This window comes from Delphinus delphis, chromosome X (genome assembly GCF_949987515.2).
Source record: "Delphinus delphis chromosome X, mDelDel1.2, whole genome shotgun sequence".
Classification (NCBI taxonomy): Eukaryota; Metazoa; Chordata; class Mammalia; order Artiodactyla; family Delphinidae; genus Delphinus; species Delphinus delphis.
Genome location: NC_082704.1, coordinates 495,917 through 521,557, shown reverse-complemented (window position 1 = coordinate 521,557; position 25,641 = coordinate 495,917). Strand labels below are relative to the sequence as shown.

At 38.1% G+C, this 25,641-nt stretch overlaps 1 non-coding gene across 1 annotated transcript; it reads left to right on the top strand.

Moving 5' to 3' along the window:
* The first annotated feature begins 20,718 nt into the window (after positions 1-20,718).
* Positions 20,719-20,791, top strand: TRNAK-UUU (transfer RNA lysine (anticodon UUU)). Its single transcript has one exon. It is a non-coding gene; the product is annotated as a tRNA-Lys (tRNA).
* Positions 20,792-25,641: the final 4,850 nt, after the last annotated feature.

Sequence of the window (25,641 nt, the reverse complement as noted above, 5' to 3'; positions counted from 1 at the left end):
GATAAAATAGACTTTAAAATAAACAATGTTACAAGAGACAAGGGAGGACACTACATAATGATCAAGGGATCAATCCAAGAAGAAGATATAACAATTATAAATATATATGCACACAAAATAGGAGCACCTCAATACATAAGGCAACTGCTAACAGCTATAGAAGAGGAAATCGACAGTAACACAATAATAGTGGGGGACTTTAACACCTCACTTACACCAATGGACAGATCATCCAAAATGAAAATAAATAAGGAAACACAAGCTTTAAATGACACAATAGACCAGATAGATTTAATTGATATTTATAGGACGTTCCATCCAAAAACAGCAGATTACACTTTCTTCTCAAGTGTGCATGGAACATTCTCCAGGGTAGATCACATCTTGGGTCACAAATCAAGCCTCAGTAAATTTAAGAAAACTGAAATCATATCAAGCATCTATTCTGACCACAACACTATGAGATTAGAAATCAATTACAGGGAAAAACCATAAAAAACATGAACACATGGAGGCTAAACCATTTGTTACTAAATAACCAAGAGATCACTGAAGAAATCAAAGAGGAAATCAAAAAATACCTAGAGGCAAATGACAATGAAAACACGACGATCCAAAACCTATGGGATGCAGCAAAAGCAATTCTAAGAGGGAAGTTTATAGCCATACAAGCCTACCTCAAGAAACAAGAAAAATCTCAAGTAAACAATCCAACCTTACACCTAAAGGAACTAGAGAAAGGAGAACAAAAAAACCCCAAAGTTAGCAGAAGGAAAGAAATCATAAAGATCAGAGCAGAGATAAATGAAATAGAAACAAAGAAAACAATAGCAAAGATCAATAAAACTAAAAGCTGGTTCTTTGAGAAGATAAACAGTATTGATAAACCATTAGCCAGACTCATCAAGAAAAAGAGGGAGAGGACTCAAATCAATAAAATTAGAAATGAAAAAGGAGAAGTTACAAGAGACACTGCAGAAATACAAAGCATCCTAAGAGACTACTACAAGCAACTCTATGCCACTAAAATGGACAACCTGGAAGAAATGGACAAATTCTTAGAAAGGTATAACCTTCCAAGACTGAGCCAGGAAGAAACAGAAAATATGAACAGACCAATCACAAGTAATGAAATTGAAACTGTGATTAAAAATCTTCCAACAAACACAAGTCCAGGACCAGACGGCTCCACAGGTGAATTCTATCAAACATTTAGAGAAGAACTAACACCCATCCTTCTCAAACTCTTCCAAAAAATTGCAGAGGAAGGAACACTCCCAAACTCATTCTATGAGGCCACCATCACCCTGATACAAAAACCAGACAAAGATACTACAAAAAAAGAAAATTACAGACCAATATCACTGATGAATATAGATGCAAAAATCCCCAACAAAATACTAGCAAACAGAATCCAACAGCACATTAAAAGATCATACACCACGATCAAGTGGGATTTATCCTAGGGATGCAAGGATTCTTCAATATATGCAAATCAATCAATATGATATACCATATCAACAAATTGAAGAATAAAAACCATATGATCATCTCAATAGATGCAGAAAAAGCTTTTGACAAAATTCAACACCCATTTATGATAAAAACTGTCCAGAAAGTGGGCATAGAGGGATCCTACCTCAACATAATAAAGGCCATATACGACAAACCCACAGCAAACATCATTCTCAGTGGTGAAAAACTGAAAGCATTTCCTCTAAGATCAGGAACGAGACAAGGATGTCCACTCTCACCACTATTATTCAACATAGTTTTGGAAGTCCTAGCCATGGCAATCAGAGGAGAAAAAGAAATAAAAGGATTACAAATTGGAAAACAAGAAATAAAACTGTCACTGTTTGCAGATGACATGATCCTATACATAGAGAATCCTAAAGATGCCACCAGAAAACTACTAGAGCTAATCAATGAATTTGGTAAAGTTGCAGGATACAAATTAATGCACAGAAATCTCTTGCATTCCTATTCACTAATGATGAAAAATCTGAAAGAGAAATTAAGGAAACACTCCCATTTACCACTGCAACAGAAAGAATAAAATACCTAGGAATAAGCCTACCTAGGGAGACAAATGACCTGTATGCAGAAAACTATAAGACACTGATGAAAGAAATTAAAGATGATACCAACAGATGGAGAGATATACCATGTTCTTGGATTGGAAGAATCAATATTGTGAAAATGACTCTACTACCCAAAGCAATCTACAGATTAAATGCAATCCCTATCAAATTCCCAGTGGCATTTTTTACAGAACTAGAACAAAAAATCTTAAAATTTGTATGGAGACACAAAAGACCCCGAATAGCCAAAGCAGTCTTGAGGGAAAAAAAAAGGAGCTGGAGGAATCAGACTCCCTGACTTCAGACTATACTACAAAGCTACAGTAATCAAGGCAATATGGTACTGGCATAAAAACAGAAACATAGATCAATGGAACAAGATAGAAAGCCCAGAGATAAACCCACGCACCTATGGTCAACTAGTCTATGACAAAGGAGGCAAGGATAAACAATGGAGAAAAGACAGTCTCTTCAATAAGTGGTGGTGGGAAACTGGACAGCTACATGTAAAAGAATGAAATTAGAACACTCCCTAACACCATACACAAAAATAAACTCAAAAGGGATTTGAGACCTAAATGTAAGACTGGACACTATAAAACTCTTAGAGGAAAATATAGGAAGAACACTCTTTGACATAAATCACAGCAAGATCTTTTTTGATCCACCTCCTAGAGTAATGGAAATAAAAACAAAAATAAACAAATGGGACCTAAGGAAACTTCAAAGCTTTTGCACAGCAAAGGAAACCATAAACAAGACGAAAGACAACCCTCAGAATGGGAGAAAATATTTGCAAATGAATTAACGGACAAAGGATTAATCTCTAAAATGTATAAACATCACATGCAGCTCAATATTAAAGAAACAAACAACCGAATCCAAAAATGGGCAGAAGATCTAAATAGACATTTCTCCAAAGAAGACATACAGATGGCCAAGAAGCACATGAAAAGTTGCTCAACATCACTAATTATTAGAGAAATGCAAATCGAAACTACAATGAGGTATCACCTCACACCTGTTAGAATGGCCATCATCAAAAAATCTACAAACAATAAATGCTGGAGAGGGTGTGGAGAAAAGGGAACCCTCTTGCACAGTTGGTGGGAATGTAAATTGATACAGCCACTATGGAGAACAGTATGGAGCTTCCTTAAAAAACTAAAAATAGAATTACCATATGATCCAGCAATCCCGCTACTGGGCATATACTCAGAGAAAACCATAATTCAAAAAGACACATGCACCCCAATGTTCATTGCAGCACTATTTACAATAGCCAGGTCATGGAAGCAACCTAAATGCCCATCGACAGATGAATGTATAAAGAAGTTGTGGTGCATATATACAATGGAATATTACTCAGCCATAAAAAGGAATGAAATTGAGTCATTTGTTGAGACGTGGATGGATCTAGAGACTGTCATACAGAGTGAAGTAAGTCAGAAAGAGAAAAACAAATATCGTATATTAATGCATGTATGTGGAACCTAGAAAATTGGTACAGATGAACTGGTTTGCAGGGCAGAAGTTGAGACACAGATGTAGAGAACAAACGTATGGACACCAAGGGGGCAAAACCGTGGTGGGTGGGGATGGTGGTGTACTGAATTGGGGTATTTGGATTGACACGTGTCCAGTGATGTGCATAAAATTGATGACTAATAAGAACCTGCAGTATAAACAAACAAAAAAACAAACAAAAAGAAAGGACTAGAGGGAACTTTCTTGAGTGCTAGATATGTTCTATACCTTTATCTTTATAGGGGTTACACAGGCATATATACATATGTGTAATTTTATTTAGTAGTACACTTAAAATTATTGCTTTTTATGTATTTCATGTATGTTATATCTTAATAAAAAAATTTAAGTTCCTGTGGCAATTCTTATATTACATTTCTCCTCTGTCCTTTGTTTTCAGTCTCTTCTTTAAACCATGAAAGTCAACACTATCCTGGGACTTTCAGAGTAACTACCTCTCTTTGGGGCCCATATTATCCCTGTGTCTTCTTTGTTTTATTGCTGATCCTCTTCTTTCTCTTTTGCTTAGGCCCATCTTATGTACCAGCTCTAGGATATTCTATTTTTGCCCTCTTCCGTGTTCCATGATTTAGGATTGTCCATGTTATAAAGGTCCAAGGGCACAGGGGTACTTATGGAGGATTTGTTCTTTAAGTGTCTTTCAAATATAAAAAGTAGGCCATCATAGACAGTGAGCTATTAGTAACCCTAATGCAACACTGGCCCCATTCCAATGATTTGCTTTTGGAGATAAACAACCTAGGTCAGACAAATAATAAAGGGATTCTTTCTGGGCTTTAAGTACCCATTGAATAATTTCTAACATGTCTCTAAATAATCATCAATGGCTTTTATAGAGTTACCTTTAAGTTAATTTGCTTTGCCCTCTTTTCTCATCCTTCCTCTATCCTTATACTTCTAGTCCTTCACATCATTTTACCCATTTTAAACACTTATACTGTTATATTCCTCAGTCATCTTCCACAAAGCCTTTTAAAATTTATCCCTGGACCTCTCACCCTCCACATTCTAAACATTGAACTATTTAAGATGTGGAATATGTGTAAGTCAAAGTATTCTCCCTGTATTATTACCTGTATCTTAAGAAACTGACCTTAAGCTCACACCCTCCAGAAAGATGAATGGGAAGCATATTTATAATATGCTTTATATAATATATAATATATAAATATATAATTTATATATAATATATAAAGCATATTTATAATCCCTATGCTGATACATTATTTGCTAATCACAACACAGACCACAGTACTGTTTCAATTAATGGCTAAATATGTTTAGCATTACAAAAATTTTCCTAAATTAAAATCCACAGAAAATACCTTAAATCTACAATGACTACCTAGACATTCCTCAGTAAACTCCATCGCAGTGTGAATGCAAATGTATAGAAGGAGATACCCCATGCTTGCATGCTCAGTCGATTGAGTTATCATACATACCAAGTTAGTGAAAAAGGTAAAATGGTGTAGTGTAGAAAGCACTTGACCTGTGAGTTAGGCAGAGTAGGTATTATTTTTTCTATTTCACGAATTAGGCCCAGATTGGCAAAAGGACTTGTTCAAGGTCACAAAAGGCAGAATCAGAGCTGGAACCTTTCTTTTGCTATGTTCCTTTCATATTACCATACTGGCCTTTTAAAGCCGTTTAGGGGTCAGATCCACTGATCATCCTCAAACAAGAGTTCCCTGAGGAAAGCTGTACCAGTTACTAGTCCATGATCTTTCCTTATCCTCAGAAGTGAACTCATAGCAAACTTTTCCTTTCATATAACACAGTTGGCACACTCTATGCCATTTACCTCCATCTACCTCCTGAACCTCTGTATTCCTACCTTCTGAGGCTTTGGAAGGTGCTGAGATAATCTGCTGGGGTGTGATACTTTATTTTAGAGATAATGAGGAAGCTGGGGGCTTGGGAATGTCGAACTAGGAGACATAGAGGAATGATGGGCTGGGAAGAGGAAGACAGTTACTTATTTTAAATGGTTTTTATTCTAGGCTGCTCATGATTTAAACAGTAATATTTTAGCCTGATAACGTTTTTGTTAATCATGCTCTCCCCTGAGTCATTCTGATCCCTGAGGCAAGGAGCCAGTTTTCTTCTGCAGAAAGGTTATTGCTTCTCTTAATGTTCTGAGAGAACATTAAGAGAAGGGGGATGGGGATATCTTGAGGGTTGGTATTTGAGCTTGGTGAGGAAGCAGGAAGAGCATGCCAAGGGCTAGGACAAATCATTCTCCGTTTTCTTATGGGTGTCATTCCAAGTCTTAGCAATTATCCAACAATTTCATTCAAACATTTGTTTTGAGCATATATCCATAGTGTTCCTATCCATCTGCCTATCTCTATCTATCTGTCTATCTAACAGTCATCTATCTATCTACCTATCTATCTATCTATCTATCTATCTATCTATCTGTCTAACAGTCATCTATCTATCTATCATCTATCTATCTATCTATCTATCTATCTATCTATCTATCTGTCTATCTATCTATCTATCATCTATCTATCTATCATCTATCTATCTATCTATCTATCATCTATCTATCTATCTATCTATCTATCTATCCGTACTGTGCTCTGTTAGATACCAGAATGCAAATATGAAAGTTCAAGACAGTTTCTGCCCTTAAGGACCTCATGTCATGAGCAAAAAACATGGCTATGAGCATAATGTGCTTTCAAACTACTACATGTATATAACTCTGTTTTCTTCTTTGCTCACTAAATATGAAGTCGATTTGAAAAGATGTTGGTATTGCTCCTGTGAAAAGAATTTGTTGGTTTTAGTAAATTCTGCCTGGTATTCTCAAAAGGGGACATTGCAGTGGGAGAGGTTTCTGGCTGAAGTTTGTCAGAAGTGCTGCCAAAGTGTGAAATCAGCCAAGGTTTCTTTGGTGCCCTTCCAACCTCCCTGACTACTGGCTCTCAAATCTCCAGTGCCTTAAAACTGTCCCCCACCTTTCCAAGCCCTCTTCCTATTGCATCTCACCCAGATCTGCCTTACTTGGGAAGTTCCTGCTTGGAGTTTTTCTATTTAGTCTTTTGCTGGTGAAAATGTATCTATACTCTTTTTCAGAAGACTGTGGACTTGGAGACACTAACCCTCTGGAGATAGGCACTGATTCAAGATACACTTAAATAGAGGTCAGCTCTATTTGCCTCTGGTTAATTCTACTATCTGTGCATGAAGGATGGGATTTCTCCTCCTTGTACCAGACCATTAGAAAAGTAGCCTATCCCATTTGTCTTCTTTACCATCTTTCTCTAAGTCAAATTCCACAGTAGTTATGTTTATTTTGCTTCAAGATTCTATAGCTGTTTTACTCTCTATTATGGGTACTATAATTTAGAAAGAATGCTGTACTAATTTCAACTCTAATAATAACCTAGACGATTCAGTCATCATAGTTGAAAGGAGTTCATTTTGTACAGTGGTTCCTAATCTTTTTCACATCATGATACAAATAGAAGATAGTATTTGTATATCTCACTGGGACAAACAGGCAAGGCTGCTTGCAGCTAGAAGCAACTGGCCTGGAGGTTCCAGCTACCCAAAGCCATTTCTGATCACCTTGAGAGTTAAAGGAATTAGTATCTTATTACATGCCTATAGTGTATTTGTGGAGAACCCATGTGCCAAGAACAACACACCACTTGGGAGGTTCCAAGATTTCCAAGCACTATCAACTAAATCCCCTAAGCCTTTTTTCACATATGAAGCTCTTAAGTCAAATCTGATCCATCCTGTGTATTTGAAGGATTTTTCCATTGATCATTATCACATTTCATTTTTTAAAAAAAATATTGGGCCCATTTCAGCTCTCTTCATCCCTATACAGGTCATCAGCAAAAATTTTGAACAAGCCAAGGACTACATTTCTCCCTGTATTTAATACCTTTCATCTCTTTACTTAACATTTCTTGAGCACCTTTTACGTGATGAACAAAACATCTACAGTTTCCGTCCTCATGGATCTTATGATGAATCCAGTAAGCAGAGCTGTTTTGGTGTAATTGTTCAATTAGTTGTGAGCTCATCTAATTGTGTTGTTACCTTTCTATTTTTTTCATAAGTATATCATGTGAAACTTTGTCAAATGCCTGCATTGTTCAATCCAGATATACCACATATACAGCATTCATCTTATATACTAACCTAGTAAACGTAAGAAAGAAGTGCACCATGTCTGTAAATAGGCATGAAGTTGTAAGTTGCAAGCTTTGCTGTCACTTGCCAGTAAGTACACAGGAAGATTTTGTGGGGATGTGTCTCTGGCTTGCTTGAGGAGAAAGGCTCCAAGGGAAACAAGAAATATGTTTCTGCATGGCAAGAGAAGAGGAAAATGAGGCGGGGTGTGTGTGTCATGGAATGAGAGGGGAGACGTATCAGAGTAATTGAGAGTGACTAGCACATAGCTTAAAGATATGCCAGTAACTCCAAAAGTAACAAGTAAAGTAGTCAGTTGAGGCACACCAGGGTGGGAGGGACAAGATTTTAAAAGGTATTAGGAGACACACAGCAAAGACGGTGGTTCCCAAACAGCAATATTTTCTACAACTTTGGTCATTATGAGTGAGACAAAAGACTATGAATTAGGCAACGTGGGGAAAGTGTAGCTGTCCAGCTGTATATGCCAGTTACTGACAATATGGTTATATATTGTTTTCTGTTAATTGAGCTTCTTAATTTAACATTAGGCCAAGGGCGTACACTATGCAAATTATGATGCTTTGGTAAAAGAAGGCTGCTTGCCTTGACACGACAGATATTGCTAGCTGTACCATATACCAAAATAGAGTATTCATAGTAACTTAACTTGGGCCTTTTGTTCTATCAAAAATCAGCATGGGATTTTCAGTAGGAAATTTGAGTATTCTATCAAAACTGTTGGTTCCTAGTGATCACCACTTTTTTCTTCTTCTCAACAGTAATTTATTTTGGTAATCAGTTCTAAGGCCCTGACTAAACTTTACATTGAGATCACATTTTATAAGTTCTGGAATTTCCTCTTATTAATAAGGAGTATATTTTCCAGCCTCTATTTTTAATAGACTTTTTATTTATTTATTTATTTATTTTTTGCGGTACGCGGGCCTCTCACTGCTGTGGCCTCTCCCGTCGCGGAGCACAGGCTCCGGACGCCCAGGCTCAGCGGCCATGGCTCACGGGCCCAGCCGCTCCGCGGCATGTGGGATCTTCCCGGACCGGGGCACGAACCCGCGTCCCCTGCATCGGCAGGCGGACTCTCAACCACTGCGCCACCAGGGAAGCCCTAGACTTTATATATTAAGAGCTCTTTTAGTTTCATAGCAAACTTGAGCAGAAGATGCAGAGATTTCCTGTATAGCCCCTGCCCCCACACACACATAGCCTCCCCATTATCAACAAACACCCTTCACCGGAGTGGAACATTTGTTACAATTGATGAGCCAAGGTTGATATGTTATTATTAGCTAAAGTCCGTAGTTTACATTAGTGTTCACCCTCGTGTTGTACGTTCTATGGGTTTGGACACATGCACGATGTGATGTATCCACCATTATAGCATCATACAGAGTAGTTTCACTGCCCTAAGAATGCTCTGTGCTCAGCATGTTCATCCCTCCCTCCCCCTCCTAAACCCCTGGCAACCACTGATCCTTTTACTGTCTCCATAGTTTTGTCTTTTCCAGAGTGTCTTATAGCTGGAATCATACAGTCTGCAGCCTTTTCAGGTTGGTGTCCTTCACTTAGTCATATGCATTCAAGGTGCCCCCATGGCTTTTCGTGGCTGATAGATCATTTCTTTTTAGCAGTGAATACTATTCCATTGTCTGGATGGACCACAGTTTATGTCTCCATTTGCCTACCAAGGTCATCTTGGTTGCTTCCAAGTTTGGGCAATTACGAATAAAGCTTCCATAAGCATTTGTGTGCAGTTTTTGTGTGGACCTAAGTTTTCAGCTCCTTTGGGTAAATACCAAGGAGCATGATTGCTGTATCATATGGTAAGAGTATTTTTATTTTGTAAGAACCTGACACACTGTCTTCCAAAGTAGCTGCATCATTTTTTTGCATTCCCACCAGCAGTGGATGAGATTTCCTGTTGTGCCTCTTCTTCACTGGATTTTCATCATTCTAATAGGTGTGTAGTGGTATCTTACTGTAGTTTTTTTTTTTTTTCCTGCGGTACACGGGCCTCTCACTGTTGTGGCCTCTCCTGTTGCGGAGCACAGGCTCCGGACGCGCAGGCTCAGCGGCCATGGCTCACGGGCCCAGCCGCTCCGCGGTATGTGGGATCCTCCCGGACCGGGGCACGATCCCGTGTCCCCTGCATCGGCAGGCGGACTCTCAACCACTGCGCCACCAGGGAAGCCCCTTACTGTAGTTTTAATTTGCATTTCCCTGATGATGTGTGATGAGGAGCATCTTTTCATATGCTCATTTGCCATCTGTGTATCTTCTTTGGTGAGGTGTCTGTTCATATCTTTTGCCCATTTTTAAAAATTGGGGTAAGAACGCTTAACATGAGATCTAGACTCTTAACAAAATTTTGAAGTGTACAATACAGTACTGTTAACTCTAGGCACTATGTTGTACAGTAGATCTCTAGAACTTATTCATCTTGTATAACTGAAACTTTATACCCATTGAACAACATCTCCCCATTTTCCCCTCTTTTCAGCCCCTGACAACCACCATTCCACTCTCTGCTTCTATGAGCTTGACTATTTTAAATACCTCATGTAAGTGGAATCATGCAGCATTTTTCCTTCTGTGACTGGCTTATTTCACTTAGCATAATATCCTTCAGGTACATCCATGTTGTCACATATGGCAGGATTTCCTTTTATTTAAAGCTGAATAATATTCCAATGTATGTATATACTATATTTTCTCTGTTCATCTGCTAATGGACATTTAGGTTGTTTCCATGTCTTGGATACTGTGAATAATACTGCAATGAAGACGTGAGTGCAGATACATCTTCAAGATCCCGATTTCAATTCTTTTGGATATATACCCACAGCTGTATTGCTGGATCATATGGTGGTTTTATTTTTAAGTTCTGCGGACCCTCCATATGTTTTCCATAGTGGCTACACCATTTTACATTCCCATCAACAGTGTACAAGGGTTCCAATTTTTCCACATCCTCCAAGCACTTTTTATCTTTTGATAATATCTATCCTAACAAGTGTGAGGTGAGGTCTAACTGTAGTTTAGATTTGCATTTCTCTGATGATTAGTGATGTTGAGCACCTTTTAGAGTTCTTCTTCCATATTCTCCATAAGTCTTTAAAGATCACCAAGAAGGATCTAATCCATAACTTTTCACAGTATAAATATGAATCATCTGGTCAGAAGATTTGACCTATTGCATGAACTACATACTTTCCTTTGTTTCATCACCTATATTGGGCTTAAAATTTCCCTTTCCAAAGGGAACTAATTCTGATCGTTTTTTAAAATCACATGTTAACATAGCATATGGTCCAAGCATTTTCCCTACATTAATCAGCATATGTGAGAGGTGCTCAAAGGATAATCTGTAGTCGTGGATGCTCACTGCTTCTATGTTATCCATTGTCCCTACAGACATCTTGGACCCCTGTGTTTTCCTTTTATTTTGTTCATTTGTGCTTTAGCTAATTCAGATCAGTGATTACAGATGTCAGTTGAATCATAGAATTGTATGGTTGTATCTTTCACAACATGTTCACAGTGAGAAACACCAACAAATTAGAAAGAGTCATTTGCAAAGGTATCATAAGGTTACTAGTAGCATCAAGTTAAAAATGAATACTCATCAATAAAAATACAATGCAAAGTTTGGAAATATATAATTATTCTACCTGTAGGCATAGACTTTTAGAACGTTACATTTTGCAGGTGAAAAACTGATGTTCTGGGAGGTGGAGACCAACTTTTCCTATGGTTTCCATGAGGAAAGATTTTTTTCTCTACACTCTCCTGGAATCTGTCTATTCCTTCATCTACTAATTCTGATGATTCACCTGACTGATGAATTTGAGAGTATGAATTGAACATGTGTAACTGAGCTTCTTCCTCCTTCTCTTCCCTTGGTTGCCAGCTGACCACAGGGAAGCATGCTTTTTGATCCGCTTCTTCATTCCTTACATTTTACATGGACAGGCTTTCACATAACGTTACCTATGGTTGTATAGTATTGCCTGTGAATGGATGGGTAAAGCTAATTCTTTGGTACAATACTAAGGAAGCCGCATTCTCCAGTATTCGCTTTATCAGCAATAAAGCTAATGTTCTGATTTTCATGTGCATGACTTCTCTATCTTTCAACTGGTTTCAAATGCAGGAAAGAAAGGGGGAGCTGTATTGCAATCCCCTAAAGCCCTTATAATCAGAAAGTAGAACTCCTACAAACTTAGAAGGCATGTGCAACTTCTGTGGACTTCATCATGCTCCATTGTGTATCTGGAGAGTCATTCCAATAAATGTCTTATCGGAGCAAAAATGTTTGGTTTCCTGGCCAATAACTTGTGGATCTCCTGATGGAATACTTTTTTTATTACTTCCATTAACAGACTGAAATGCCAAATGAATGACTATTTTCTACTAGTCAACCCAGTAACTTTGGAAAACTCCCACCAGAAAGACAACACACAAGATCTTGTTCTTTTGAAAAACCTTATACTTGTGCTTGGCTATACTGGCACCTTTCATACAAGCTTGTAAGCTTTTTGAACAAGGCAGGGATATTTTCAGGGGTATCTCAACACTGTCACCTTGAGTGAGATGGGCTGGAGTGAAATGTGAGGGTTCCTACAGACTCTAATGGACTACTACTTCTAGACTGAATGAGCTTGTTATCGAAGGGGACTTCCCCTAGTGTAACAAAATTTCATCTCTATTTACCTTTACTGTATGTGCTCTGAATTTAGGAGAAAACCACTCTACCTCCAGCCTTCTAAAATGTAGTTAGGAGAAAGTTTCTATAAATCTTATTTCAGGAGAGAAAAAAAAAACTTTGACAACTGCAACAGAATGATTCCAGTATCCTTCAGAAGGGACAGGAAAAACCTTGCTGAGTAAGATGCTGGCCTGTCTACTTGTGATTCTGTTATGTTAATCTATAAAGTATCCAATTCTAATGTCCCCTATTTTTCTGGCTGGAGAAACCCCTTAGCAAATACTTAGCAAATTAACAGTCTGTGTTTCTTTGCCAGAGCTTCCAAATCAGCCCTTTCCCTTAGAGCAAAAATAAGGGACCAAAAGTGGGAGAGGAGGAATAATTATACTGTTTAGTAATTGAAAAGAGTGCCTTTTGGATGGTGTTTTTTTTGAATACTTTGTTGAAGCAAGGGAAAGAAATAGAAAAGCGTGATGCCTTTCAAACTGGACAAACCAAGTCAGTCTACGCTGGATTTTATTTAAAGGATTTGAAATTTATAATCTATAATGTCACTTATTATTATGTGTTTTATTTTCCTTTATTTTCTTAGCAAAGTTTAATTTTGATGAATTGTGTTTTCAACTGAAGTCATAGTGTACTGAGTTCTTTCACGCTGTAAACAATATTGAGAGAGGAGGGATTCATTACACAAGTGAATGAAGTAGCTCCTACTCTGTGTCAGGCACATATAAGGCAATAAAGTTTTCATTATGAGCAAACAATAGATATAGTCCCTATCTTAGTAGAGCTTTCAAATATGAAGGGAGATAGTCATTAAATAATGAAATAATAGTAGCCTGTATAGCATTTATAAAAAAAATTACAGAGAGCTGTAAGAGCATATATAGCTGACTTTATTTGAGTTGAATAATCAGCAAAGATTTTCCTATGAATGGGACGTTTACACTGAAAGCTAAAAGATAGTTAAAAGTAAGGTAAGCAAATGGTACGTGAAGAAAGGGAGCAGGAAGACATTCAAGGCAATGGGAACAGCATATGAAGAGGCTCAGAGTCATTAGTCTCTAGAACTATAGTCTCTAGAACTATAATGTTCTCTAGAACGTTAGTCTCTAGAACCACACTAGAAAGGCAGTGTGGCTAGAAAGTGGAAACCAAGGAAGAGTACCAAACAGTGAGAACAGAATGGTAGATATGGGACAGAAATTGCAGGGTTCATAAATTATGTTAAAGATTGGACTTTATTTTAAGGGTATTGGGGAGCCACTGAAAGGTTTTAAGCTTTACTGGTGTGTGTATGTGTGTGGTAGGGGAGGGAGGGAAAGTCAAATTTGTATTTTATAGAGTGACTATTCTGGCTTTAGTAGGGAAACTAGTATGTAAGGGGTTAAGAAAGAGAACAAGGGGACCAGTCTAGAGACTACTAAAATCACCATGTGAGAAACTTGAGTTAGTGACTTGAGTTAGAGTAGAAACGGTAAATTGTGGAGATGGGGAAAAGTACTCAAATGTGAGGTCCTTTCGGGAACTAAAATACCACAAAAGTTAGTACTAGATTGGATATAGGATATAGGGGATTCCCCAATGTCATTTTGACTTGCTTGACTGCATGGATGGAAGGATTATTTGCTGAAATACAAAATACTGGAATAATGGAGTTTGCTTATTTTTGGCAGAAGAGACATGATGAGTTCTATTTTAATACTTAGTTTGAGACATCTGTGAAATATCCAAATAGAAATAGTAAAGTAGCAGTTGGATATATAGACAGGGCTCAGGAGAGAGGACTGAGCTAGAGATATACATTAAGGAGTCATTGGCATATAGAGAGTAATTTTGGCAATGGGAATGGGTGAGATGATCCAGGAAGAACACATAGAGGGAAATGAGAAGGCAGCCTGGGACAGGAGCTGGGGAAAGTCCAGCTTTTCAGGGGAGGGTCAAGGAGGACGATCTAAGCCAGAAGGACGAGGAGCATCCAGGTGGGGCTCAAGGGCGCCGTCCCAGAAGCCAGCCGAGCAGGGTTTCCGTGGGAGGGCCGCAGCCTGCGCGGCCACCTGAGGGGTCAAGGGACATTAGGGCCAACAGGTAACCCGGGGCGCTGGCATCAAGAAGGTCCCAGGCGGCCTTGGCCGCAAGCCGTCCTGCGGGGGTAATGGAGGCAAGGGCAGAGTGGAGCAGGTTGCGAGACGGGGAGGGAAGTCTGTGGAAGAAGCCAGCACACAGGACTTTGGAGAAGCCGGCAGGGAGAGGAAGGGAGGGTGCAGAGCCCCACCGCTGGCTGCGGATGTGATTCCGAAGGAGGCCTTTCCTCCCGCGGTTTCTGAGGATGGGAGGTGTTGAAAGTAGAGGGGAAAGGGCCTCCCTGGTGGCGCAGTGGTTGAGAGTCCGCCTGCCGATGCAGGGGACGTGGGTTCGTGCCCCGGTCCGGGAGGATCCCACATGCCGCGGAGCGGCTGGGCCCGTGAGCCATGGCCGCTGAGCCTGCGCGTCCGGAGCCTGTGCTCCGCAACGGGAGAGGCCACAACAGTGAGAGGCCCGTGTACCGCAAAAAAAAAAAAAAAAAAAAAAATAGAGGGGAAAGAGGGAGACAAAGTGACCGCTATGCTAAGAAAGCCGAGCAGGGTGGAGAGCTCGGTGCCCAGCTCACAGCAGGAGGACTGCCTGGCCTTCCAAAGGAGTAGGAACCTCCACCGTCACCGTCACAGGAGAAAGGAGGGCAGGATGGCAGGGACTCAAAGACATTGGTAGCCTCAGAAGCAGGAGGTTAGGAGGCCCCTCCACACCGCCAGGGAGAGCCAAGCTGAGCCTTGGGGCTGGAGCTCAGCTTCCTCCTTCACCCGCCAGGAGCTCCCACCTTCCTGGTCTCCACTCGCTTCTTCCCAAGTGCCTGGGGAGATCCGATCATGAGAGGCCCTGGGGTCGTTCGGGAGCTCGCTGGCATCTGAGGAGGCCTTGCCCGTGTCTGTCATGCCTCTAGGTCCCCTCCGCATCGTGGCCCTGGTCATCACCGTGGGCCTCACCTGGCTCGTAGCCAGCATCCTCGGTGGGCCTGGTGGTGGCTTTCCTCGCATCCAGCAACTCTTCGCCAGTGAGTGTGGGACTCTCCCTCGCCCCACTACAAGGTCCCCGGCGCGGCCACCTGGGCCTGCAGCCTGAGGCTTCGGGTGGAGGTGGTGGTGGCCTGGGTTTGCTGTCTCTTCCTGGCAGGGCACCTGTAGCTGCCCTCGGTCCGCCTCCTGGCATCGGGCACAGCCTGCCCCCTACCACCCAGTTGCTTCAGCTGGAAATGCCAATCTCCGCTAATTAGAATCCTTTGTTCGCTGAGGCCCATGTGAGGGGGCAGGGGGGCTTCTGCTGAACATTGGGGATGACTCCCAAGTTGTTCCCTGCAGGCTTTCTGCTGGGTTCTGAGATGGGGAGGGGACTCGACACCTCGTTACTGGTGACACATCACCTAAGTACTTTTTTTTCAACTTTATCAATAAAAATTTCAGAATTTACTTATATGTATAAAAGATATATATGTATTTACAAAAGACTTAAAAACCATAACCACATTTAAAAATAATCGGTTTACTTAATTTCATCAAATATACAGTGAGTGTTCAAACTTCCAAATATCTCATAAATGTAAAAAACATTTTATGTAGATTTTAAAAAAATCAGGATCCAAATAAGCTCCACAGATTGTGATTGGTTGTCTTTTAGAGTTTTATTTCTTAAATTATCATACACTAAAATTGACTTTTTGTTCTTTTGGTGTAAAGTTTTATACATGCATAGATTCATGTAACTATAATTAGAATATAGTATAGTTCCATTACCCTAAAAATCTTGTTTGTACTATATCGTTATAGTCATAGCCTCCTCCCTACCCCTAACCCCTGGAAACCATTTATCTGTTATCCATCCCTATAGTTTTGTCTTTTATAGAATGACATATAATGGGAATTGGTATGTAATCTTTGACTTCTTTCACTTAGTATAATGCCTTTGAGAATCAGTCAAGTTTTTGTGTGTATCAATGGTTGTTATTTTATACTAAGTAATATTTCACTGTATGGAATGTATCACAATTTATCCATTCACCCATTGAAGAACATTTAGGTTGTTTAATACTTATGTACAGAATATATTTCGGTCATGTTTTCCTTTATCCAACCTGATCATCTCTGTCTCTTAAATGGTGTGTTTAGCTCATTTACATTTAGTGTAATTATTGATATGTTTGGATTCAAGTCTACTGTTTTGTGTTTCTTTTGTTTATTTTTGAACATTTTCTAGTATTCCATTATAAATCATTTATAGTACTTTTGAGTATTTCTCTTTATACAATATTTTTAGTGGTTGCTCTAGGGATTACCAAATGTATACTTTTCACAGTCTATTTAGAATCAATAAATCTATTTCAGATCAGTGTCTTACTAATTCAACTGAAATGTAGACACCTTACTGCCATATAGATACCTTTACCTTCTACATAGTTATGCTATAGTTGTCTTATATATTATATCTACCTACATTTAAAATCCTATCAGAGATCATTATGTTTTTTGCTTTCAACCATCAAACATGTTATAAAGAACTCAAGAGGAGAAAAGTCTACTATATTTACCCATATATTTACCATTTCTCTTGACTTTTTTTTATTCCTGATGATGTAACTTTTCTTCTGGTATCATTTCCTTTCTGTCTGAAGAACTTTTCAGCAATTCTTTTAGAGCAGGTTTCTGATTTCAAATTTTCTTAGGTTTTATTCATCTGAGAATGTATTTATTTCACCTTCATTAGTAAAGATATTTTCACTGGATTTACAATTCCAGGTTGACAGTTCTTTTCTTTCAGCACTTGGAAAATATTGTGTACTTCCTTTTGGATCCCGTGGCTTTTGATGTGAAATCTGTTTTTCCCCTATTGCTAATATATTTTTGTCTATGGCTGCTTTCAAGACCTTTTCTTTCTCTTTAGTTTTCAGCATTTGATTACGATGTATCTGGGCATGGATTCCTTTGTGTATATCCTGTATGGGGTTGGCTCATCTTCATGAATCTGTAGATTTATGTTTTTCCCCAAACTTGGGATATTTTCAGTCATTATTTCTTCAAATATTTTTTTCAATTCAGCACTCTTTCTCCTCTCCTTCTTGGATTCCAATGATGTGAATTTTAGAATTTTTGTTATTTTCCCACAGGTTCCCAAGACTCTGTTCACTTTTTTTCCCAATCTTTTCTCTCTGTTCATATTGGATGATATCTAGTGGTCTATCGTTAAGTTCACTGGTTCTTTCCTCTGTCATCTCTATTCTACCATTGAGTCCATCAGGTGAATTTTTTTTCACTGAGTGTTTCAGTTCTAAAATGTCTATTTGATTCTTCTTTATTCGTTTTATTTCTTTACTGATGCTTTCTATTTTAATATTTGTTTAAATAATGTTCACAATTGTCCATCAGAGATTTTTTATAATAGCTGCTTTAAAGCCCTCATCAAATGACTCCAACATCTCTGTCATCTCATTGTTGCTATCTGTTGACTGTCTTTTCCCATGCAAGTTGAGATTTTCCTGCTTATTTGTATGCCAAGTATTTTTTGTTTTGTATCCTGGGCATATTGAATATTACATTATAAGATTCTCAGTTTTGTTTACATCCTAGGAAAATGCTGATATTTTTGTTTTAGTCTTCAGTGGGCTGTGGGTTCCAAAATCAGTTCAAATTTTTTTTTTGCAGTACTAATTGCATCTGTCTAGCATATGCGCCACCCAGTGGTCATCCTGAGACCTGAGTGAAGATCTACCTGTTAGCTCACTTCTCAAAGTCTTTGGTATATTAATTAGTATCAAATACATTCATGAGCAGGTCAGGTTGCTCCGGAGTTCATAAACAATTTTATGGGGGTCACTCTTCCAAGTTCCTCTCTCTCAATTATCTCCAAAGTATTTTTTAGCTCCCAAGTCTCTTCTTTTTATTCTTCCACCCCAAACTGCCCACTTCTATGATTGTACCATGTCCAAAGTCAAGCAGAAATAAGACAAAGAAAGGAAGAAAAGCAATGGGATATGTTCCTACTCTCTTGGAGCGACAACTCCATCCAATGGAGGGAAATGTTCCGCTCTCTGAGTTTTGGCTCCCGCATGCCTCCAATTGCCAGCCAATATCACTGCCACAGGATTGCCTGGAGGTTAGGGCACAAGAGAATGGAATAAAAGGAGGAAAAAATGAAAGATTCCCCACCCCTGACCTTTAGGTTTTATGTTTCCTGTTCCTTAAGCCAGGCTTCTTCTGAGTCCTCTTTTGTACTACAGTGTCCACTTCTGAGTTTTGTGTTGCATTGAGTTGAGGCCAGGATATACCAAAATGAAAATCATGGTACTGTTTGGGGTTCTTCAAGTTATGGTATTTTTCCATTATATATTTACAATTGAACAACATTTATAAGTTGATCAGGGAATGTTCCAAGTTCAGCCTGGCTTAGGCTCTGAGTTTCTGACCCACTTGCCTTTCACTTCTCAGTGTAGGCCAGGCTGACCTGCTGCAGGCCTCAGGATACTTCTATACTAACAGAAATAATCCTTTGTACCCATAAGACTGACTGGTATTTCAGTTAGGACTTACATTTGCAGTTGGTGAGAAACTCAATCTAAATTGACTTTATCAAAAGGGTAGTTGATTGGCTCATGTAACAGAATAGTCCAGGGATAGGTCTAGCTTTAGATAATATGACCTAATCCAGGACCTCATAATATCATCAAGGCATGAACTCTCTCCATTTCTCAGTTGTGCTTTCCTCAGTATTACATGCATTTTCATATAGTTTCTTCCCTCATTATGGCGAGGTGGTTACCAATAATTCCTGGTTTACAACTTCATGACTTAAGTCCAACAGAATAGAGAACACCTCTTTATTGCTTGAACAAGATTCCTGGTATTATCTCTGATTGGATCAAAATGTTTTACTTGAATCATCTGCCCATATCCAAATCATATATTGTGGCCTAGGAGAGTGATTGGCCAGGCCTGTGTTACATGTATGCTCTTGGAACCAGAGATAGAGTCAGCTTTACCCAAAGCACACCGCACATAAACAAAGCACATTGCTGATCATCAGTGATGATCTTCCTAAAGTAAAATCACGGTGGTTCTACCAGATGAAGAGGTGATGGACGATGGGAGAAAGAATTAACAAATGTATACTATACCCAGAGAACTCAATAACTTCCATTAGGGTGCTTATAAAGCCTTGCCTTCCCTCTGTACTTTTTGTTGGTCCAGTTTGTCTCTCTTCCCTTGCTGAATCCTTACCCATAAGTTTTAATTATTGTTTGTTCTTCAGAACAGAGGCTTATAGGTTGTAATTGAAACCATTTATGAGATGAAATATCCTGAAGTATATATTAAGCAGTGGCTCTAAAAGTCTTGTCTCTGGAGCAGCAGCAGCATAGCCTAGGAACATGTTAGAAGTGCCAGTTCTTGGGTCTCATCCCAGACCTAATGAGTCAGAAACTATTGTGATGGAGCTCAGAAACCAGTGTTTTAACAAGCCCTCCAGGTGATTGTGATGTTCACTAAGATTTGAGAACCACTGAACTAGAGAATAGGAAGAAAAAAGTAAAGATTGCAGAAGAGACTGCAGAGAATAACCAGGGATGTAGAAAGAAAACCAGAAGCATGTGGTAACAAGAGAAGTCAAAGAGAATGCTTTAGAATGTGTTTACTAATTTGTTGGATAGTTCCCATATTATAAGGTAAGGTCTAAGAGACCAGAGAATTTTTTTGTCTTGCTCTCTGCTGTATCCATAGCATACAGTCGGAGACTTCAAAACTTCTCTCTCTGCAGCTGGTTGAACAAGTAAACAGAAAATTAGTAATGATATAGAATACCTGAACAATACTATCAAATAAGACTCAGTTTGTATTTACAAATACTCCACCTAACAAAAGCAGAATACAATTTCTTTTCAAGTGTGCATGGAAGATTCACCATTATAGAACATACTTTGGATCATAAAACAAGCCTCAACGAATTTGAGTATCAATCATATAAAATATGTTCTCAGATCACAATGGAATTAAACTAGAAATAAATAACAGAAATATATCTGAAAAATTGCCAAATATTTGGAAATTTAACAATATACATCAAAGTTACCCAGAGATCAAAGAAATCTGAACCAATAACTTAAAATATTTTGAACTGGGGAATTCCCTGGTGGTCCAGTGGTTAGGACTTGGTGCTTTTGCTGCCATGGGCCCAGGTTTGATCCCCGCTCAGGGAACTAAGATCCCAAGGTAGCTGTGTGGTACAGCCAAAAATAAATTTTTAAAAATATTTTGAACTGAATAAAGATAAAATACAACAGATGAAAATATGTGGGATGCAGCTAAATCAGTGTTTAGAGGGAACTTTATATTGTTAAATTCTTAAATTAGAAAAGAAGAAAAGTCTCATATAAATAATCTAAACTTCCAGCTAAGAGGTTCAAAATAAACCCAAAGCAAGCATAGGGAAGGAAATTATAAAGATAAGAGCAGAGGTCAATTAAACTGAAAAAAGAAAATTAATAGAGAATATCAATGAAACAAAAGTTGCTTTTTTAAAAGATCAACAAAATTGATAAGCCTCCTGCCAGACTGACCAAGAAGAAAAAAGCAATAAAACTACAAATATCATTAAAGGCCACACAGACATTAAGAGGATAAAGGAATACTATGAAAAACCTTATGCTCAGAAATGAAACAACTTAGATAAAACGAACAAATTTCTTGAAAGACACAAACTACAGAAACATCCAAGAAGAAATAGATAACCTTAACAATCCTATATCTATTTTAAAATTTTAATTCATAGTTAAAATGTGCCAAAAAAGAACACTTCAGGCCCAGATGGTTTCACTGATGCGTTTTCCCAAACACTTAAGGAAGAAATAATATTCTCTTCAAGAATATAGAAGAAGAAACACTTCCAAACTCATTTTATGAGGCAAGCATTACTCTAATACCAAATCAAAGAAATTACAAGAAAGAGAAACTAGTATTTCTCATGAACATAGATGCAAAAATATGCAACAAAATATTAGCAAATTAAATCTAGCAGTATATTAAATGCAAAATACGTCATGATCAAAGTGGGAATGGTTTATTCTAGTAATAAAAGGCTGTTTCAACATTTGAAAATCAATCAACATAATTCACCATATTAAGAGATTAAATAAGAAAAAAACTATGGTCATTTAAATAGACACAGAGAAAGCATTTACAAAAAAGTGTCTATACGTGATTTTTTTAAAACTCCCAGAAAACTAGGGATAGAAAGAAACTTTCCTAACATGGTAAAGGGGAATCTACAAAAAATTGACAGCTAACATCATACTTAACAGTGAGAAGCTGAATAGTTTATTTGAAGGATGCAGAACAAAGAAAGGAAATCTTCTCTCATAACACCTCTTCAACAAAGTACTGGAAGTCCAAGTCAATGCAATAAAGGATAACAAGAAATAAAAGGCATAGAGATTGAAAGAGAAAAAAAACTACCTATACTTGCAGGTGACATAATTGTTTTATGAAGAAAACCTATAAAGAATCTACAAAAAATATCCTAGATCTAATATATGAGTTTAGCAAGTTTGTAAGATACAAAATTCAATTATATTTCTATAGACAAGCAATGCAATGTGTTTCAAAATTTTAAAAATACCACTTACAATGGCACAAAAATGAAACACTGAAGTATAGATCTAATAAATTATATTCAGTGTCTGTATGGTGACAACTACAAAATACTGCTAAAAGAAATCAAAGAAGACATAAATAACTGGACTTCATTATTGTTTAACAACCATTTGCACTGCAAAGGACACTGTTAAGAGAATGAAAGGCCAAGCTACAGACTAGGAGAAAATATTTGCAAGTTACACTTCTGACAAAGAACTTCTATTCAGAATATACAAAGAATTCTCAAAATTCAGCAGTGAGAAAACAAACAACCCAATTAAAACTGATTAAAATAACTGAACAGACACTTCACCAAAGACAATATACAGATGTCAAATTAGCATATGAAAAGAAACAGGTCATTAATCATTTGGAAAATACAAATTAAAACCGCAATGAGCTACCACAGCACATCTAGTACAACTAAAAATTTTAAAACCTGGCAATACCAAATTCTGATGAAGATGCAGAGGAGGTGGAATGCTCACACATTGCTACTAAAGATGCAAGTTGGTACAGCCACCTTGAAAAATAATCTGGCAGTTTCTTATAATGTTAAACATATGCCTACAAGGTGACCCAGTAATCCCAGCCCTAGATATTTACCAAAGAGAAATGAAAATTTATATTCACCCAAAAGCCTGTATGTGAAGATTTATACTAGTTTTATGTACAATTACCCAAAATGGAAATAACTTAGCTGTCCTTCAACAAGTGAATTGACTAACTATGGTACATCCACAAAATGGAAAACTACTCAGCGATAAAAAGGAACAAACCACTGATTCATGCAACAACATGGATAACATCCAGTAGTAATGATCACACCTAGCATTCAGGTCTTGGTTTCTAAATACCATTCTCCAATAAAAGGAACAAGGGCTTCTTGAAGAACTGGGTGGTTGCTGAGCTAGGAAAGGGGAAATGTGAGATGAGACTGGAGCATCTTGTAAGGCCAAAACGTAAGAAAGTGCTCAGAAAAGGAGAAGGGATGAAGGAATATTGAAAAGACAAAGAAGCCAACCTGAATTAGCTACCAATGGTCAAAGGTGACTATAAATGGTCAGAAGAAGGAAATTTTGGTGGTGATAGAGCTGTTCCATATCTTAAGGGTAGCGCTGACTGTGCTTTTGTCAGAATCCATAGAGCTGTACACCACAAAGCATGAACTTTATAGTACATGAATTTTAAAATAAATTAGAGAGAAATAAAAAGAAATTTCCAAAAATTATAATGCACATGTTGCTAAATAATTCCTACCCAAAACATATCTTTTTGTATTATACTCACTGTGTCTTTAAAATAACTCGACAGTTTTTGTTTGTTTGTTTGTTTGTTTTGCGGTACGCGGGCCTCTCACTGCTGTGGCCTCTCCCGTTGCGGAGCACAGGCTCCGGACGCACAGGCTCAGCGGCCATGGCTCACGGGCCCAGCCACTCCGCGGCATGTGGGATCTTCCCGGACCGGGGCACGAACCCGTGTCCCCTGCATCGGCAGGTGGACTCTTAACCACTGCGCCACCAGGGAAGCCCTCGACAGTTTTATAGTTATACACATTTAGGTTCTCTGCATATTTATTTTTTAGAATAATGTAATGAATTCCCATGGAGCCATTGCCCAAGCTAAAAACGAAAGCATTTTCAATAATTTATGTACTCCCTCCATCTTGCCTCCCTTTACCTGAAGTAACCATTATTCTAAATTTTATGCTTATCATTCCCTTCCTTTTAAAATTTTCTGATATCATAAACATTTAGCTAAATCAATGTTTCAAAACTGTTCATTTATGTAAGCAGCACTCAGACCAAGAAACAGAACATGACTACTTCCCCAGCAACTTCCCTTAGGTCCCTTCCAGTTACTGCCGCCACCCCCAGAGCGATTACTACTCTGATTCTATAACAGCATAGATTAGTTTTTCCTGTTTCTGAATTTTATATAAATGAAATTATATACTATACAATATCTAATGTCTGACTTATTTTGATTAATATTATCTCTTTTGTATTCATCCATATTGTTTCAAGCAGTTGTATAGCTGTTATATAGTATTCCGTTGTGTAAATATACCACAGTGTATTTATCCATTTTGGTGGGCATTAGGTTTTTTCAAATTGGGAATATTATAGACAGTGCTGCTATGAATATGCATGTCTTCTAGTGAACATGTTATGCATTTCTGTTGGCTATACACTTATGATTGGAATAGCTAGGTCATAGGATATGTATATGCTCAACTGTAACATATACTTGAGTTTTCCAAAGTAGTTTACCATTTGACAGTCCCTCCAGCAATGATGAGAGTTTGTTCTATATCCTTACTCAACTATGGTATTGTCTGTCATTTTCATTTTATCCATTCTTGTGGATGTGTAATGGTATCACATAGTGGTTTCAATTTGCATTTCCTATTGATTAATGAACTTGAGCACTATTTTATGTTCCTTGGTCATTTGGAGATCCTCTTGTGAAGATTTTTATTGGTTGTCAATTGCTTTTGTTTTTTAAAAAGTAACGAACTGTTGGATTTATTTAATTAATCTTAATTCATTAATTTGTTCTTTTATCCCTATAACTCCTTTCTTATGCTTTCCACAGAATTTTTTTTCATATGAGTGATCTCATATGTAAGGTTTTGAATTAACTGTTAGTTAATTTAAGTTTTCCATGTTAAGTAATGAAAATATGTTGTGGCCATAGTGAGAAGCAAGATACATCTCTGTCCAAAATTGGTTTGGATGTCAAGACTGATGATGCCACACACACACACCAAGAGGGTATGAAAAGTTTTATTCCTTACATACAAGGCTTTCTAGGAAAAACAGGGCAAGCCTCTGAAGCTTGTCCAAAGATGGCTCGAGAGAACAAGGAAAAGAGACTGGGTTGGATGTTTATGGTGTTTAGGGAGTGGAGCCAGTGTGAGGATTCCTGTGCATGGGTAGGGCATTGCGTGGTTTGAATCTCTGACCTGCACCAAAGGAGAAAGCATCCAGGCTTTCTCATAAGCTTGTCTAGATGTGGGGCAGAAGAACAAGTGGGAAGGGTGAGGCTTAAATCTGACATCAGCCAAACATTAAAAAATGGAGTCAGACCTTTATTACAAAGTAATTTTTTCTCTGAGCTCAGTTTTATCTGTAGCACATATATTTTGATACTGGAGACTCTGCATTTTAGATTCTCTACATTTTCTTCTTTGGTTTAGGTTTTATTGTTGTTTCCACTTTTGTTGTTATGTACTAATTTTATTGCCTTTATCCAAAAATATAGTCTGTACTTTGGAATATGCTGAAATTTCCCCTGTGAATAATACCTAGCTAACTTTAAAAGCTGGTTTATTGATATATAATTCATATAACATAAATTCACCCATGTAGAGCATAAAATTCAATGGATTTTAATGTATATACAAGAGTTG